The sequence below is a fragment of the Calidris pugnax genome, unplaced genomic scaffold (assembly GCF_001431845.1).
Source record: "Calidris pugnax isolate Ruff unplaced genomic scaffold, ASM143184v1 scaffold47, whole genome shotgun sequence".
Taxonomy (NCBI): domain Eukaryota; kingdom Metazoa; phylum Chordata; class Aves; order Charadriiformes; family Scolopacidae; genus Calidris; species Calidris pugnax.
In genome coordinates, this window is record NW_015090809.1 from 25,076 (window position 1) to 41,233 (window position 16,158).

At 39.9% G+C, this 16,158-nt stretch overlaps 1 long non-coding RNA gene across 1 annotated transcript in view; it reads right to left on the bottom strand.

Moving 5' to 3' along the window:
• Window positions 1–15,581: 15,581 nt before the first annotated feature.
• Window positions 15,582–16,158, bottom strand: part of LOC106885872 — a 73,323-nt gene continuing 72,746 nt past the window's right edge. The window contains exon 4 of the long non-coding RNA XR_001411518.1: window positions 15,582–15,670. This is a non-coding gene — a long non-coding RNA (uncharacterized LOC106885872). The remainder of the gene's footprint in view (window positions 15,671–16,158) is intronic.

Sequence of the window (16,158 nt, forward strand, 5' to 3'; positions counted from 1 at the left end):
TGGCGCACGGTGGCTACTCTGGGGCAAAGAGATGGCTCCAAGGGTAGCGACAAGGTAAGGCTGAGGCTCTGGATCAGTGCTTTCCAACATGTCTCCATATAATGATTACCTTCTCACTTCCAAAATGGTGTACAGTCACTGCTCCGCTCCGACAGACTATTTATTAACTATGAAAAAGGTCACAAACATTTTCTGGCAAGAGCACTTGTGCGGGAAATGGCTGAGGTTCTGCTACCCCGGATGCTGAGGCCAAGGGAAGATTTTTGACTGAATTCAACAGTCCCTGGACCAGGCCTTGGGCAGGAATTTGAGCTGCTACATCACCCTTCCAGGACAGGGCTGTGACAGAGCAGTGCTATGGCAGGTAACTTTTCTGGAGATTTCAGACAGAAATTATTTGGTGGAGGGAAGGATTCAATTTCCTGTGACCTACATACAACAAACTGGACACATAATACTTTAAAGTCTATTTTTAAATAAATATAACAAAAATGCCTTCATATACTTGCATCCTTCAAGAAGTAAAAAGTATTCTACAAACAGATTCTGTGACTCCTGTCAAGTAAGACGTATACTGTGATCTTACCCATTACTGAAATACAGCTGCTTCCGAAATGGCAATTGACAGCTCTTTCCCCAGTTGTGAAACTTCACTGTAACTTAATAATAGAGGACAGATTCTGCCAGAACTTCAGGCAGGCACAATGGGAAATACCCACAGGACCAGGCCTCTACAGCCTTATCCTACATTCAGTGGGCAGGCACAGGTTTTTCTAAAATTTTATTCAGTTAGGCTCCTGCTCTAGACAGTTCCACGTACAAGTGTGTGTCTTTCTCAGCTGGCTAGAGAAGAACATTAGCCTGCATACACAAGCTTTGTAATACCTTTAACCAGGCATTCCTATAGCCAGAATGTAACTAAGAAATCAAATTTATCATCCTCTACCTTTGTGATAGTCTTAAAATGGGTGATCAACTTTGGCTGTGATGTTTGTTCATCGATGAAGTTACTTGGTGCTGTAACACTCAGCTGTGCTGTTCTGGTTTCTACAAACCCTGTTCACAGTTTTGCCTGGAAACATTTTCCTCAAACTCATTAGGAGACTTCTTTTAAGAAGGGGAACAATTCATACACCTTCACTTGGCCTTAATGGCTTCGAAGAAAGTCCAATACAGCACAAATTGTGAAGCGCAAAAGTTAAAGTCAACACTTCTGGATCCTTAGACATCTTATAAATCAGAAAAGAATTTAGGAGCCAATGACTACTTGCATTAAGCAGTAATTCTACTAAATCAGTTATATAATTTTTGTTCACCTTTGTCTACTTTTTTATTACATCATAGGTACTGTAACACGGTTTTATTCAATAAATAATTTTAAATATTCACTGAAATAATTGCCTTTATCTAACTGTTTACAAATATTTGAGAAAAAGGAGCAGCTGTGAAATGAGTCAGAAGTCTGTGGCTAAATGTCTCTGAGATCTGCAATAGCTTATGCATGTTCCTAAGATCTTGAACATTTTATGTATGAGGGAAAAAAAAGGCAACAGAATGTAAAAACATACAAATATATTAGCTTAAATAATTCCATCTCACATACTGTAGCCTGAATACCAGGCCAGACCTGCAAACAAGCTTCCTAACTCTCACATGGATCCATGCAAAAGTCAAGGAAATTCCTCCACAGAAATGGCTGCTCATGTAGCATGTTTCAGAAAAGGTTTATAATGGTATCCAAAAAACGGGATGCGCTGAATGGTAGCTGCTTTAACCTACCGAATGGATGCAAAGAGAGATCAGACTAGCAGCAAAGACAAGGAGTGGGTGCTGAGTATACATCAAAGATGATTCAAGGATTGGAGCATCTCCCTTATGAAGAAAGACTGAGAGAGCTGGGACTCTTTAGCCTGGAGAAGAGAAGGCTGAGGGGAGACCTTATTAATGCTGACAAGGATCTCAAGGGCGGGCTGAAGGAGGAGGGAGCCAGACTCTTTTCAGTGGTTCCCAGTGACAGGACGAGGGGTAACGGGCACAAGCTGGAACATAAGAGGTTCCACTCAAATATGAGGAGAAACTTCTTCACAGTGAGGGTGGCAGAGCCCTGGAAGAGGCTGCCCAGGGAGGTCGTGGAGTCCCCTTCTTTGTAGATTTTCAAGACCCACCTGGATGCTCCTGAGTAACATCCTCTGACAAGCTCTAGGCAATCCTGCTTCAGCAGGGGAGTTGGACTAGATAATCTCTATGGTCCCTTCCAACTCTAAAAAATCAGTGAAATTCAGTGAAAGGTGTTCTGCAACTTCATAGACATGTTCTATACATATACGTTTGACATTCATAGCCTTACTGCTATAAAATGCCTTGAATGTTCAACAGATGCTTCAAAGGGGAATGCATTAGGAAAAAAACAGTTTTCCATCAAAAACACCACCTCAATTTTCTTGGACGTGGGATTCTGCTTCTGCTTATGTGAACTGCAGTACCTACACTGGCAACATTTTAATTTTTTCTCTTGCATTTACTTCTGAGCTCTGCTTATGTAATACTCCGAATGCTAAAAAGCCATAAACACTAGTATTCAAGAGAATGATGAACACTCAGAATCTCTCAGAGCTTCCACAAAAAGATGAATTAAACCAGGACTAATCACTTGCTGCTTTGTGTGTTGCACTTGTATTCTTAAGCAAATACTTAAGGAGATACATTTTTTTTTTTAATAAACTCCAAAAGGAACACAGAACTGTTCCGTGCATTAGGAGCTATTTGTTTTGTAGGACTTAAAATATTTCTCTTCCGTTGTTTTCCTAGCATAATCCTTCCGTCTACTTACTCCCCAGCCGGGCCTGCTGTGTTGGGCCCGATGGGCTCTCTGCCCAGGCCTAAGATGGCTGCCAGGCGTGACAGGCAGGGCCGGGAGAGCAGCAGCAGCAGCGGCGGCAGGGACTCACGCTGGGCTGCGTTCCCGAGCTCTCCGCAGCAGAAATGACGATTACCAGACACCAATGCCCAGAAATCGGGGTGAGGCCAGCGTCCAGGGGAGTTGAAACCTGTGTGGAAATGGCAAATCCACCGGGGGCGAGTGAGGCACTTCTCATGAAAAACAAACGTTACAGGTAGTCTTGGTAGCTCACCATGCATAAAAGCAAAAAAGGCAAAGGCTGGATTATCTGGGAGATGAGTGTCTGCAGTAAAAAGAGATGAAGCTGTGACAAATTAGGGACCGTTTCTTGTTAAGAAAAGAGCTAAGAAAACGTGTCAGTTTTATTTTCTCTTGCCAGAGACAGCAAGAATAGAAGGGGCATATAACACCTTACTTTAGTAAGCATTTCTCTAACACTCATAATTTATCTCCATGTTCTAATGCAGATTGTATTCATGCAGATGACACGAAAGTTAAATATTAATGACAACCTCCCCAAATATTCATTAGTTTTAGGATGTCGGTATTCACTTATTTTGGAAGAGCTGAACTCATGTAACTCAGCTGGCATCAACCGGATTTGCTTAACATCTCTGACCACAAAATCGGACACTTAAATTGAACACCCTTATCTTTGATTTGATATGGGATGTCCAACTCTTAAAAACTGTGCCTTTTCCACTTCTCCTTGAGACCCATGAAATTAAAAAATGCAACTGGGCACAATCACTGGTGCAGAGAACAGTCAGGATCACAGCCTTCCAATCTCTCTAGCTAAATACTCAGCCATCCCACAAGCAAATACTTGAGTAATGTTTTTAAGTGGATTTTTATGGAAAAAACCCATACCATACGAAGCATCTTAAATAAGCCATCCAACTTCTAAGTCAACCAGATCTGGCTTTTTTAGTATGTGCAATTCATACAGTATCACACCTAACCTATGTGGCAGTACTGATAGGAAATCTTATGTAAACTAGGAAAAACAACCTCAACCAGAGTCACAAGATTGTGAAAACAATGTTAATCGGACATCTTCTTAAAAACTACTGTCAACCCACAAATTTCTTCTTGGGAAAACTGTATTTTCACTCTGAAAGGGATTTAAATCCTTGGAAACAGTTTTCCTTTTTAAAAGAAATGCAATAAACCAATATGTGCAAGTCCTAACTTAATTAAGCACCAGGAGGGAATGTCTGTCAGGATATGTTCTAAGCCTCAGCAAGAAACTAAAATTCATTTTGCAGAAATGCAGCTGCATCAATAATTCTAGTTGGTAGGAAAATGTCTTCTGCCCTTCGACCTATAAGGCTTTCATTTTAAATTTTAGCCTTCAGTGAGACCAAGCAGCTGACAGGCAGGAGTGAAGAAAGGGGGACCTGAGATTAGAGCAAGGGTCTAAATAACCCAGTGTTCCATGGATTTAGACTAAAATTGTGTATTTACATCAATGCACACTTACATTTGCCATCACCACAAACAGGATAAAGTTGCTCGAGTGCTAATGAAGAATAAGCTTTGTATTACAACAGACAAGCAAAATCCATCCTTTACAAACCGTTCATTTGTCATGATCACTTTAGACCCGTAGCATTTGAAATCATGGATAGCATTACATGAAAAGCTGGCATAAAATCACCAATCTATGTAGGATGTTTGTTTTAAAATTTTCTTAAAAGCTTAAAATCCATTTCCATTTCAGAACGATGTTTTGAGGTCTGGACTGCATTTTGGCTCAAGACACTGGGCTTGTTCAGTGTGACAGTTAAAAAGCAGAAGCCTGGAAGTTCACATACAGTAACACTGGGAAAATACTTGTACAGGCCTTGCAAACCAAAACTGCAGCGGGCTGTTTATTTCTGGTTACTTTTTTTGGGGGGGGGAGGAGATGAGGCTGCACCTCAAGTACTGTGTTTGGTTTTGGGCCCCTCACTACAGAAGGGACAATAAGGTGCTGGAGCATGTCCAGAGAAGGGCAACAAGTTGCACCAAGAGTGGTCTAGGATGGATATTGGGGAAAATTTCTTTCCAGAAAGGGTCATCAAGCATTGGAACTGACTGCCCAGGGAAGCAGTTGAGTCACCATCCCTGGAGGTACTTAAAAGACATGCAGATGTAGCGCTGAAGGACATGGTTTAGTGGGGAACCGGCAGTGCTACGTTAACGGGTGGCCTCTTCCAACCAAAATGATTCTATGATTCTCCAGACCTGATCCAAAAAGCCCATTTGCAAGAGCAAGCACTTCCATTGACCCTGTCAGACGTTTTTGTGTCCCTGTTGAGCAGACCAGTGGACATTCAAGGCCTCCATCAGCCAAGGGACAGCCTGCAGCCAGGGCGGCGTGCCTGCCTCTGGAGGTGCAGTGCCTCCCCGGACCACGTCCTGCTCGCGTCCCCTTCCTCTGCCACCCTCCTGGAACCCCAGCTGGGCCCTGCCTCTTGCACACCTCTTGTTCCTGGGGACCTCCATGGATTTGATGCTATCAACACTGCTAATTATTGAGATTATTTTCTCGTTTTAGCTATTGCTTCTCTTCGGTTACCAGCCGATGGATCTCACAGTAACGGTTCAGTTACCACCCTTTGATACTGTCCCAAGTTGTGTTATGATTAAAAAAAATATACACATGTGCTTTTGTCACAATTACTTTGCCTCTGCTCTGATCAGTTGTTTTCCATTTGGAGCACTCCATGCTGCGGGGACAACAAAGAGACCGAAAAGAAGGCTTAAACATATGCTCGCTGCATGAGCTAATTAGATTACCAGCCTCATTAGCCATCCAGCGCCAAGCCTGGTCTGAGACCCACACCAGGTTTACATCCCGCAAGTCTTAAAAAAGTGAGGGGGTAGAGGGAAAACACTGAAAACTGCTGTTTTCATTGCAAGGGCCCAATTTGCCCATTTGCATGGAGAGGGAGAAGGCTTTTGGAGTGCTGGGGGTGACCAGGGAGGTGACACCGATACTGCGATACAGCACAGGGAGCTGCTCCTCACGCATTACAGGTGAGGAGTTCGGGTGGACAGACACACAGGGAGCCTGCTCCGGCTCCCTCTGCCCCATCTTTGGTTTTCTCAGGTGACCGGGGCTCTCCACAGATTTACTGTAGTGCAAGTCTTTTTACCCAAGACTAAAGCTTTCACGGGTTAAACGTTCATTAATGGACTTAAGGCAGAGCTTCAGGTGGAAGAGAGTGAGCAAACCTATGCCAGAGCTCGACGGTGTGTTAAACTCTTTCACTGAATTTCACTGAATTTTTAGAGTTGGAAGGGACCATTATGATCATCTCCTCCAACTCCCCTGCCAAAGCAGGATTGCCTAGAGCTTGTCAGAGCATGTTACTCAGGACTGCATCCTTTGTGTCCATTATTCTGGACACCATTCCATGATGCTGCTGCCACAGGCCCTAATTTTATATAAATGAAAGTCACAAGAGAACTATTAGGATGAGCAACTAGGAAAAGCACAGGAAAAGGACGCCTCGTCAGTTGGTATTAAAGACACAGTTTAGTATTAAATTTTCTGATTTTGAAGCCCCTTGGGAGTGGAAATGCGCAACACATTTTCTCTGAAGACTGACAATCTGAAACCTAAAATTTTGAAGACAGTCTTTAAAATCAATTTCTTCATGTCCTCTGCACAACTCCATTCCAGTTCCTCACAAATGAAAAATACATAATCCATTATCTCCAAATTCATCTGCCTATAGTTCCTTTTAGCCCCTACTTAAAAACTACTAAAATCTTAACTTAGCTATCATGTAAGCTATTGTTCTGCACTTGCTTTGGGATGCCGGAAGACTTCAGAAATTAAAATCTGTCAGGCGAGGAGCATATCAACCCTTCTCTGAAGATAGAAACATGCACATTAATAGTATCAACCCAGCAATACAGCAAGCAGACTTGGCGCAACTGAAATAATTAATTCCCCTCCCCTTACCAACATAAAAATTAAAGTAATATAAAAATACCTACTTTTTTTATCTTACAGCATTTATAGCGAACATATTGGACAGTATTTAAAAATTTTCCTGTAGGAGAAATGTCTTTGAAATAAGCTTCAGGCACAGAATCCATGACATGTAAATTAACATATATACTTCACAAGATATATCTTAGTTGTGAAAGTAGGTCATGTATTTTAGGCATTTCTAGACTGTGTTTCTTGATGTAAATATTCTCAAAACATTCTTGTGTGTATAGAATAATATTTTAATTATTTATGAGATTTCATTCTCAAAGAACAGCAAAAGAACGGGTATTTCTGAGAGTCCTCATAGGGCAGTAAGTGTAAGTAGTTCTTTATAACTTTATGTAGTGTATTCCCTAAGGGAACTGCATGTTCGAAGCACACGACAGAAAAGTTTATGCAGTAGAAAATGTTGATGCGTGAAGATCACACGCTCCAAATGTTGGGATCCTGACTAAACAATGTCATGAAATTTTCAGACTTTTACTAACTTGCATTATTTTGGGACTCTTGGAATGTCCTCAAGTCTGCTGTTGGGTATTTGTTCACCTGGCTATGAGCAAGTTATTTCATAAGCAAAGTTATAGAGAAAAAAAAAAGCAGAGAGAGAGAAAGTAAGAAAGCAGGAGAGGCTATGTGTTTGTAATGTGAATTGAGTTTCCAGGCCAGAATGTCTATCAAGAGAATCTAAAAAAAAACCCTGGAAATTCAAATCGGCACTACTATCAATTTATCCACTAGGTGTCACAAAATAATCATACAAGCAGATGAAAAGCAATTATACGTAAAATGCGTCAGTGTACTACATCAATGAAGTGCTGCTTTGAAACGAAATCTGTTATAAGAGCAGATGCAGGAAAATGTCATGAATCTCATGAATATACATACTGTCAGGAGTGTATGGGAACCTGAGCCATGACACACAAAAGCTGTTGCTAACCACGGTGTATGTCATGTAATGGATTCACATACAAGCATATAAATGTTCCATTAAAAAAAATCTTCCTAAATCATAAAAGCGGTATTATCACTGCTCAGAATCTCAAGTCTTACGCTTCTTGCTTTTTAATGCTTCAGCTACTGAGTAATGTATTATGTCAGATTCTCTGCAAATATGTAAAAATCCCTCCTGATTACAGGGAAAATGCTACAAAGAAAACAAGTTCTGAGGGCTAAAATTCATGATGGGAAGACATAAAAATATATTGTTAATATTACTGTAAAATCACAACAAATGCCAAACACTGGTATTTGCAATAACATGCTGATAGGCACTCCTTAGATCCAGACTATTCTTATGGAAGGGTGTATTGTGAACATTAGGGTAGAAAATTACCAAATCATTCTGTAGCCATTATTCACAAGATATTAACCTCTACATTGGAGGTATTTTTGTTCTTAAAAAATTTCTGGACCATTCTAAATTCATAATTGCATGTACACTGGCACTCACCTGAAACACTGACTGCCTTAAAGGATCAAGCCTGGGCTGCTGAAACAGGCACTTTTATTTCCAAAATGGTTCTTTAATAACTGTAACTTTTCCGCAGAATTGCATAAAATTTTTATGGGCCAAATAGACTCCAGTGTGAATATATCATTATATGTACTCACACATAGTCCACACAACTAAAAATATTGTAATCAATACTATATGCAACATCATAAAGTAGAACAGGCCATTTAGATAAGAGGAGGAAACATACCCTGGACATTTTATATCATATAAACATAACAGTAACAGGGCCATATACACTCTGCTGACAAGTGCCATTTCATAAAGCCAGCCTAAGCAATATTAAAAATCCTTCCCCCTTTTCAGAAATGCAGTGAAGGAACATATGCCCTAATAACTGCACTATATATTTATACTGCATTTTATATGTTTTATCGCAGTTGTAAAAAGCAAGCATTTTCAGGGTGTATCACATGATAAAGTTTTGACTTTTTACATAGTTTTCCTTTATAAGATGTGCTTTCTAAATGTCAGAGCTGGCCATCAGTTTTCAAAGCTTTGAAATACTTTCTAATGTGGGGATCCTAGGAAGGAAGCTTTCCTTCCCTCCAGTTTTCCCTCCTTTTTTAAGCAACTCAATTAGATACTTGTGCTTACAGGAACACAGATACAAAGCTGAGAGAGGAATACTGGCTTTTTGCTTCCAATACTAGCATAACTTAATCTGTATATGCTAAAGGAATCTGATGGTTGTGAAATACACATTTGGAAAACCTGAAAACTATTCTCTAAAGTTTTCCCCAAATTCAAACCATTATCTGACTTTAAAACCCTCCTATGATCTCCATTTAAGTTGACAGAATTCAGAGCCTTGTGAAGTCAATGAGAATTTTGTTATCTGACTTCAATGAAGCTGCAATTTCCTTTAGGCAGGACCATACAGAAGTGCAGAGGCAACTATTCATTATGTAAGCTCCCGACTCTTTTGATCCCAGAAGGTGAATTGGTCCAATATACAATGTTATTAATTTCACTCTAATTTTCAATAAGTTGTTCTTTGTTGATCTTCCAGTGGTCCCAGTCTGCAATATTGTTCTTCTTTTAGTCTTTACTATGATAGAATGAAAGAACCACAGATTAATTCAGGTCAGAAGGGACCTTTGGAAGCATCCAGTCCAACCTGCTGCTCAGGCAGGCACATATCCAGTTGAATCTTGGACACCTCCAAGGTGCCCACAACCTCTCTGGGCACCTGTTCCAGTGCTTGATCTCTCTTTGTTAGAAAGATTTTCCTCCTATCTGACTGGAATTTTTCATGTTCCAATTTGTGGCTGTTGGCCCTCATTCTATTCCTGTGCACTCTGAGAAGAGGCAGGTTCCATTTTCTCCTTCCCCTGTGATCAGGTAGCTGCAGACAGCAATAAGTTCTCCCCTTTGTCTTTCTTTATCCAGTCTGGGCAGACCCAGCTCTCTCAGCTTCTCCTTGCTTACCATGAGCTCCAGCCCTGGTTAGATTGGTGGCCCTCCACAGGGCTCGTGCCAGCATGGCAGTATCTTTCTTGTAGTAGAGTGGCCCAAATTGGAGACAATACTCTAAACACAGTCTCTCAAGTGCTATAAAGAGGGGAGGATCAGTCTGCTGGAGCTGCTGGCTATAGCTTTGGTAATGCAGGCCAGGATGCAGCTGGCACTTTGCCGGAAGGGCACATGGCTGGCTGACGTCAACTTGTGCACCAGGACACCCCAGATCCTGTTCTACAGAGCTGCTTCCTAGACAGTTGGTCCCCAGCCTGCTTCATTATCATCTCACTGATGGCAGTATATATACCATTTCTCAAATTATCACTATTAAAACCTTTTTTTTTTTTTTTTTTTTTTTTCATTTGAATGCTTATCTATCTTAGGCCTCACTTGGTCTCAAAGTACCATGAGTAAAACAGCTTAGGAATGTGAATGTCCAGCAAATGTGCTTCCCATTAGCTCTTAATGCCATAAATCTAAAATCCTTCATACTACTGCTAGAAAAGCACTTCCACTCAAAGAAGCTTTAGACAAGATAGCAAGTCTCAACAGCAGCATACAAGACACTTTTGCGTAGGGCAGGCTTGTAAATGTGTGTGGTTCAGAGGTCCTGCCCTTATATATCAGTATTTCACATACAATGGAATAACTTTAAATTACATTAAGAACTATAATCGTATTCTACAATCATTTGCTTTTTTATATCCTCTGCCACTAGAAATAAGCTTGAAGAAAGACATCCAGCCCCAAGTGCACTCTTACGGGAAAGTTAGATTTAGATGAAAACATTTATGCTCATAACTACATGATTTTTAAAAAATCTTAATTCAATATGAATAACTAGTTCAAGTTGGTTTCTGCTCATTAATGAGCCGTTGAAAGGAACTAGTTAATCATTGTTTGTCATCTGCTTTGGAGAATCAACACTGTACAGAACCCTTTCTGTAGCCAATGTAAAACCACAATACACGGAGAGCATTAAGGAAAATCCTGTTTTCAGCTATGGTTTTTTTTCAGTGCACACTAAAATGGTAAATATTTTGTGGTTAACCCCCTCTCACTCTTTGACAGCACTTTCCTCTGGACAGTGGTCCCTGTGGTACATACCACATCATTTAGCAGTCCCTATAAAGGTATGGCTATAGTGCTGCGGAGAAGCATTAGTGGTCTGCTCAATAACAACTTACTCATGGAGAGCCAACCCATCAAACCACAGGTCACCTTTCAGAAGGAGGTCAGAAGGCTGCAGGCTACATACAAGATGCCACCTGTGGACTCCGTTGTAATTTACATTGTTTAGGACACAAACCTAGAGAAATATGAGCAATATTATTCATTTCCGCTTCCCTTCTCATCTTTCTTCGCATATGAACAGTAAACTGCTCCTGTGGACTCTCCATCGGATTTCCTGGCCCAAAATGAAGGCAGCCCCTTGCAGATATTTGCAGTTCTCTCACAAAAGCTCTGAATTCTCTCATTAAAATCAATTCTAAGTTCTTCTAAACATACAGCCCAGGACTTAAAGTGCTGTGTTGAGTCAAAAGAAGCAATTTGCCTCCTCACAGAAAAAGTGAAAATGAAAGAATAAAATTGGTTGACTGTCCGTGCTACTTTCTGCCTCATCTTCCCCATCTGGTGGGACTGACAAGAGCTGTGTCATAATTAGAGAGGAAAGAAAGCTTCAATTTTTTAGAATAGTTTTGGAATCCGGAATCTTCCTCAAGACATGCATTTGCTTGAAAATGTGAAAAAATATATGTGAATAATGTAAAAACATTCCACTTAAACACATAAAGATTGCTGGGAAAAGGCTCTTCATAAACTGAGGTTTTATTAAAATATACATTACTAACAAGTGGCAAAAATACCAGAAAAACTGCTGAGCATGAGAAAATCAATACTGCTAGGCTCACTCTCTTGTCCAAGATCTAGCACTGGGGGCCATAATTCAGGTTATTAAAGTCTTTTTTCAAGATTGATTAAAGCTCATTTCAGTAACATCAGCAGGGAACCCTGGCTCCAACGATCTTAATATTGAGAGTGCTAAAGACTGCAGTCTTCCAGCAGAAAATAAAAGCGTGTTTCTCTAGGCCGTCTTGCGAACACAGAACTCACAGGGTATTCAATCATTAGAAAGGCCTGTCAGTGAAAAATATTTTTGCTTTAAAAAACCTCATAAAAGAACACTGGGAAATGTTCCCTCTGACTTCTTCTTGCTCAAGCCATAAACTTTAATCATCCTCCTTTTCTTTGCAGATCTCCTGAGATATATATCAACTAGGGAGACCCACTCTTGCAGATTTCTGAGACCTGCCATTGCTTTGCAATTTGAGATAACTGGTACCAACAGAGGTCTTAAAAAGAGATCATCCAGTAAGCCTTTGGAGACTTTAGGGTTCAGGACCCAGTATTCTCTAATGTGCACTACAGGACTTTCTAAGAGCACTGTTGAGAGTCCCCCTCTATTAAGCTCGTAGCAAGAAAGATTTAATGAGAAAAGTTCACAGAAGAGCTGCATTGTCTTCCAAAAACTCAGCAAAAGAAATCTTTGGAACAGAGAGTAAGGTGAGAGGGAGGAAGGTCCTTGGGGTGTGCAGAAATTTGAGTGAGCTAGATTAACTTCACAACTGTACCACATTATTTCCTTCATGATCTCGGGCAAATTTTTTGGTCAGGTTTTCAGAAAAGTAAGTTCAGTTCTTCTGGCTGGTTTAGCTCCTAAAGTAACTAGTCAGAGTTTCAAAGGCAAACTGCAACCCTGCAAACATCACAAGATGAGCTGACCCATGCTGAATGCTTTTAAATATCTGGCCTCAACCGTTGAGGCTATACATCTTAAAGTATTCAAGCCTGTGCTTCAGTTCCACACCTGTAAAATATTATGTTCCTGTTACTATGAGCTGAGGAGAACAAATCTGTAATGTCCCGAACCAGCTTTGATAAACAGTGAGAAGATCATATAAGTATGTAGACTGATAAAGGGAATCTGCTTCCAGGGGACCCATCTCCTACTTCTGGCTTTGATAAGAAGGGAACTGTGTTTCTACAAACCCCAAACTCACAATCATGAGATACCACAGATGCCAGGGTATGTTGCTCTAAACTCTGTGGGGAGTCTGGGTTTCAGGGCAGTCACAGTAACAAGGAGGGCACTTTTCACTCTTTTTTTAAACCGAGACAAGTGCCCCCTCTAACGTGTGTCTGTGCTGAGTTCAACTGTTTGCCGTGCAGGTTATTATTATGCAGTATCTCATTATACAGCAGAGATATTTAGATCAAGATCTGGCTTCCCTTCCTAAACTCAGCAATGTTCTTTGACAGCAACAGGATACTTAACTGAACAATTCAGATCCTGGTTGTGACAGATTAAGACAATGTCAATACGGACATCTTAATCTATCTTCACATTCTTAAAGGTGTCTTAAAATACGCTGCATCTACCATAAAGGTAGCTTGGTTAAAATTTAACTGAATTATTTGGACTTGGATGAATTAGGATTAATGGATCCACTCTCATGACCAACTCCTGGTATTCCAGATCACCCTTGTGGCATAACCTCAGAAGGAACACAGTGTTTCTTGAACTTATTTTTCCAAAGCAATTTGGAAATACTTTAACTGACTGCTCGTTGGGGTGAGATTGGCACAGACAGACCTGAAATACCTGCAAAAGTTCTTTCTTTCATGCCTCAGCTGGGTCCATCAGAAGCCGCAAGTCAAAAGCCTTGCCAGCAGGAATTTCACACCAATTGGCTCCACGTTCTGCAGCCATTTTTTCTTAGAAATTGTTACATTAGATAAGTTTGATTTAAAAGACCCATCAGGAAGACACATCAGCAGTTTTCTACAGACATGTAAGAGCAAAGGAAAAACAGATTATTAATGCTAGAGTATTACCCTTAAACTGGGCAGGAATTGGGCACAATAAAACAGGAGGTGTGGTCGAGTACTTTCTGTCCTCACACTCACCACATCACCACATCAACATTTTAGTTGAAGTATCAGTGATAGCAGCCCATCAAAATTTAATCGCCATTTTCTATAATTGAAGTGTATTAACTCTTGATTTCACCTATACTAAGGTTATCCTTTTCCTTCTTTTACAATTCTAATGATATTAAAAATAAAATACTTTTCTACAGCATGACTCAGAAATGCATAATATTCCTCTCCAACTCATGGTAAAGGAAACACATATAAGCAAAAGCAAAAGAATTCTCTATTCTAGTTTGTAGCTTTATACTGAATCTTGGGTGTCATACGAACAGGACTTTTAAAGAAAATGTCAACAACTGTAAGAGTTACATAAGATATAGTTAGAAAAATATTTTGCAAGGAAAAATGACAGTTTCTGTCACTTGAGAAGATGATTTATACTTCTGTTTTAGAATTCAAGCAGCCAACATGTGACCTGACATTTACTAAAGGAAATCAAAGAGACGTTCGGCAAGATTACAAAGGGAAGAGCATTAATCGTCCTATACCAGCAGTTCTTCTCTGCATCACAGAAAGATCTGCAGAGTCTTCCTCTCAACATTATGCAAAAAAATAGAAAGAGAGGTCACAATAACAGATCTCCCTTTTGGCGTTTTGTGCTAACTTGCTCAATTTACGAAGGCCATCTGGTGCTGTTTATGCTGGCCTTCTTGCATTGTGTCTCATGTTGTTCTTTATGGACGAGCATGATTCACAGTTCACATTAACTGTGGGTTTTAATTTACTTTGCAAGCAAATTTGATGGCTAAAACTGCATAAAGAATGTATAGCTGCCGACGTACACATTCCACAACTGACAGAACATAGCAAAAAATGATACCAAAAGGATGTCCAAAAAAAGGAAAGATGGCAGGTCAGGTGAGCTGGCTTTTATTGCTGGCTCTATTATACACTTCCTGGATGACCTGAAATGATTACACAAGCCCTTTGGGGCTCAGTTTTATCACTTGTTAAATGGAGATCATAACTCTCTATCTCACAGTGATACTATGAGGTTTATTCATTAATGTTCAATTCAATGCTGGGCAGATGGTCAATACAAATTTTATGCATCACTGAAGTAACATTTAACCTCAGAACTAAAGTCGCATATAGCCTTGTGCCAGTCTCTTAGCAGTCACCATATAAATATTATTCAGTCACATTACTGAAAATATTTGAGAGACACGAGGTGTTAGTAATGCTGGCTTTGCACTCCTCAAGTTACAAATCTACAGGATGGCAAATGTAAAAGAACATATTCTTTAAATGCAGTGGAAAACAGGTACCAGCACATCTCCTTGTAATTGTTATAAATAACAAAGAAAAGAGAAAATGGTGCATCTCCTGCATTGAGTGTACAGTGATTGAAATGAATCCATGAAATTATTATTTTAAAGTCTCAAGAATAACCATTGATAGTGTCTGGAGAGATTTCAATTTGGTGTTGGGAAAAGGGTTGTTTTTACTGGCCTCTGCAAAAAAAAAGCTCATGAATGTGACTGCCATTTACTTGTAGAAATACAGCTACAATTCAGCATAGTAATGAACTTAAAGGTGTATGTTAAAGATATTTATAAAGATTTAAATACTTTACTTACTCTGGCAATCAAACAGAAGAAGAAAGTTCTTTTCAAAACATCTTTTTCAAGGTTTCTGAGGACTACTTTTAAACTTTACTGCCAGAAGTAATCTACCATGAAGACCTGAGCACCAGCAAGAAATGAATCTCCAGTGTTATTGCTATGTGTACCTTGTAATTTCCTCTGCATAGATGACCAATCTTCACTTCCTTCATCTTCTAACTTGGTTCCCCAGTAAGTCATTCTTTCTGTTTCAAAAAAGAAAGAAGAAAAAAAAAATATTTATATGCTATCATTACAAGGGAAAAAAGTGACAAAAAGACATACAGATATTAAATGCAGGCCTTCCAAAATCTATTCTGCAGGTGAGGAACGTGGTGCTTCAGTAGAGGACTAGTGTCCCACTTCAAACTTGTTTTGAAAGCCTTAATGGAAGGTAAGTGGGGCACGAATGGCACTCTGCAGAGGGACGACTCTACCCTGAGGGAAGCACTATGGCTTAAGACTTCTGACACTACTCAGTTTAGCTGCCAGAAACCTTGAAAGCTTCAAGTAAAAAAGTCTCTTCTACTTTCATAGCCAAGCAATTTTAAAGAAAAGTTACCAGATAAAAATATTTCAAACTTTACTTCTGAATATTGCCTTGTTGTCAGTCCTTTAAAACTACTATACCGATTGGTAGTAGAAAGATTAACTGTGCTCAGACTAATCAACCAAGCATGTACATCACTATATC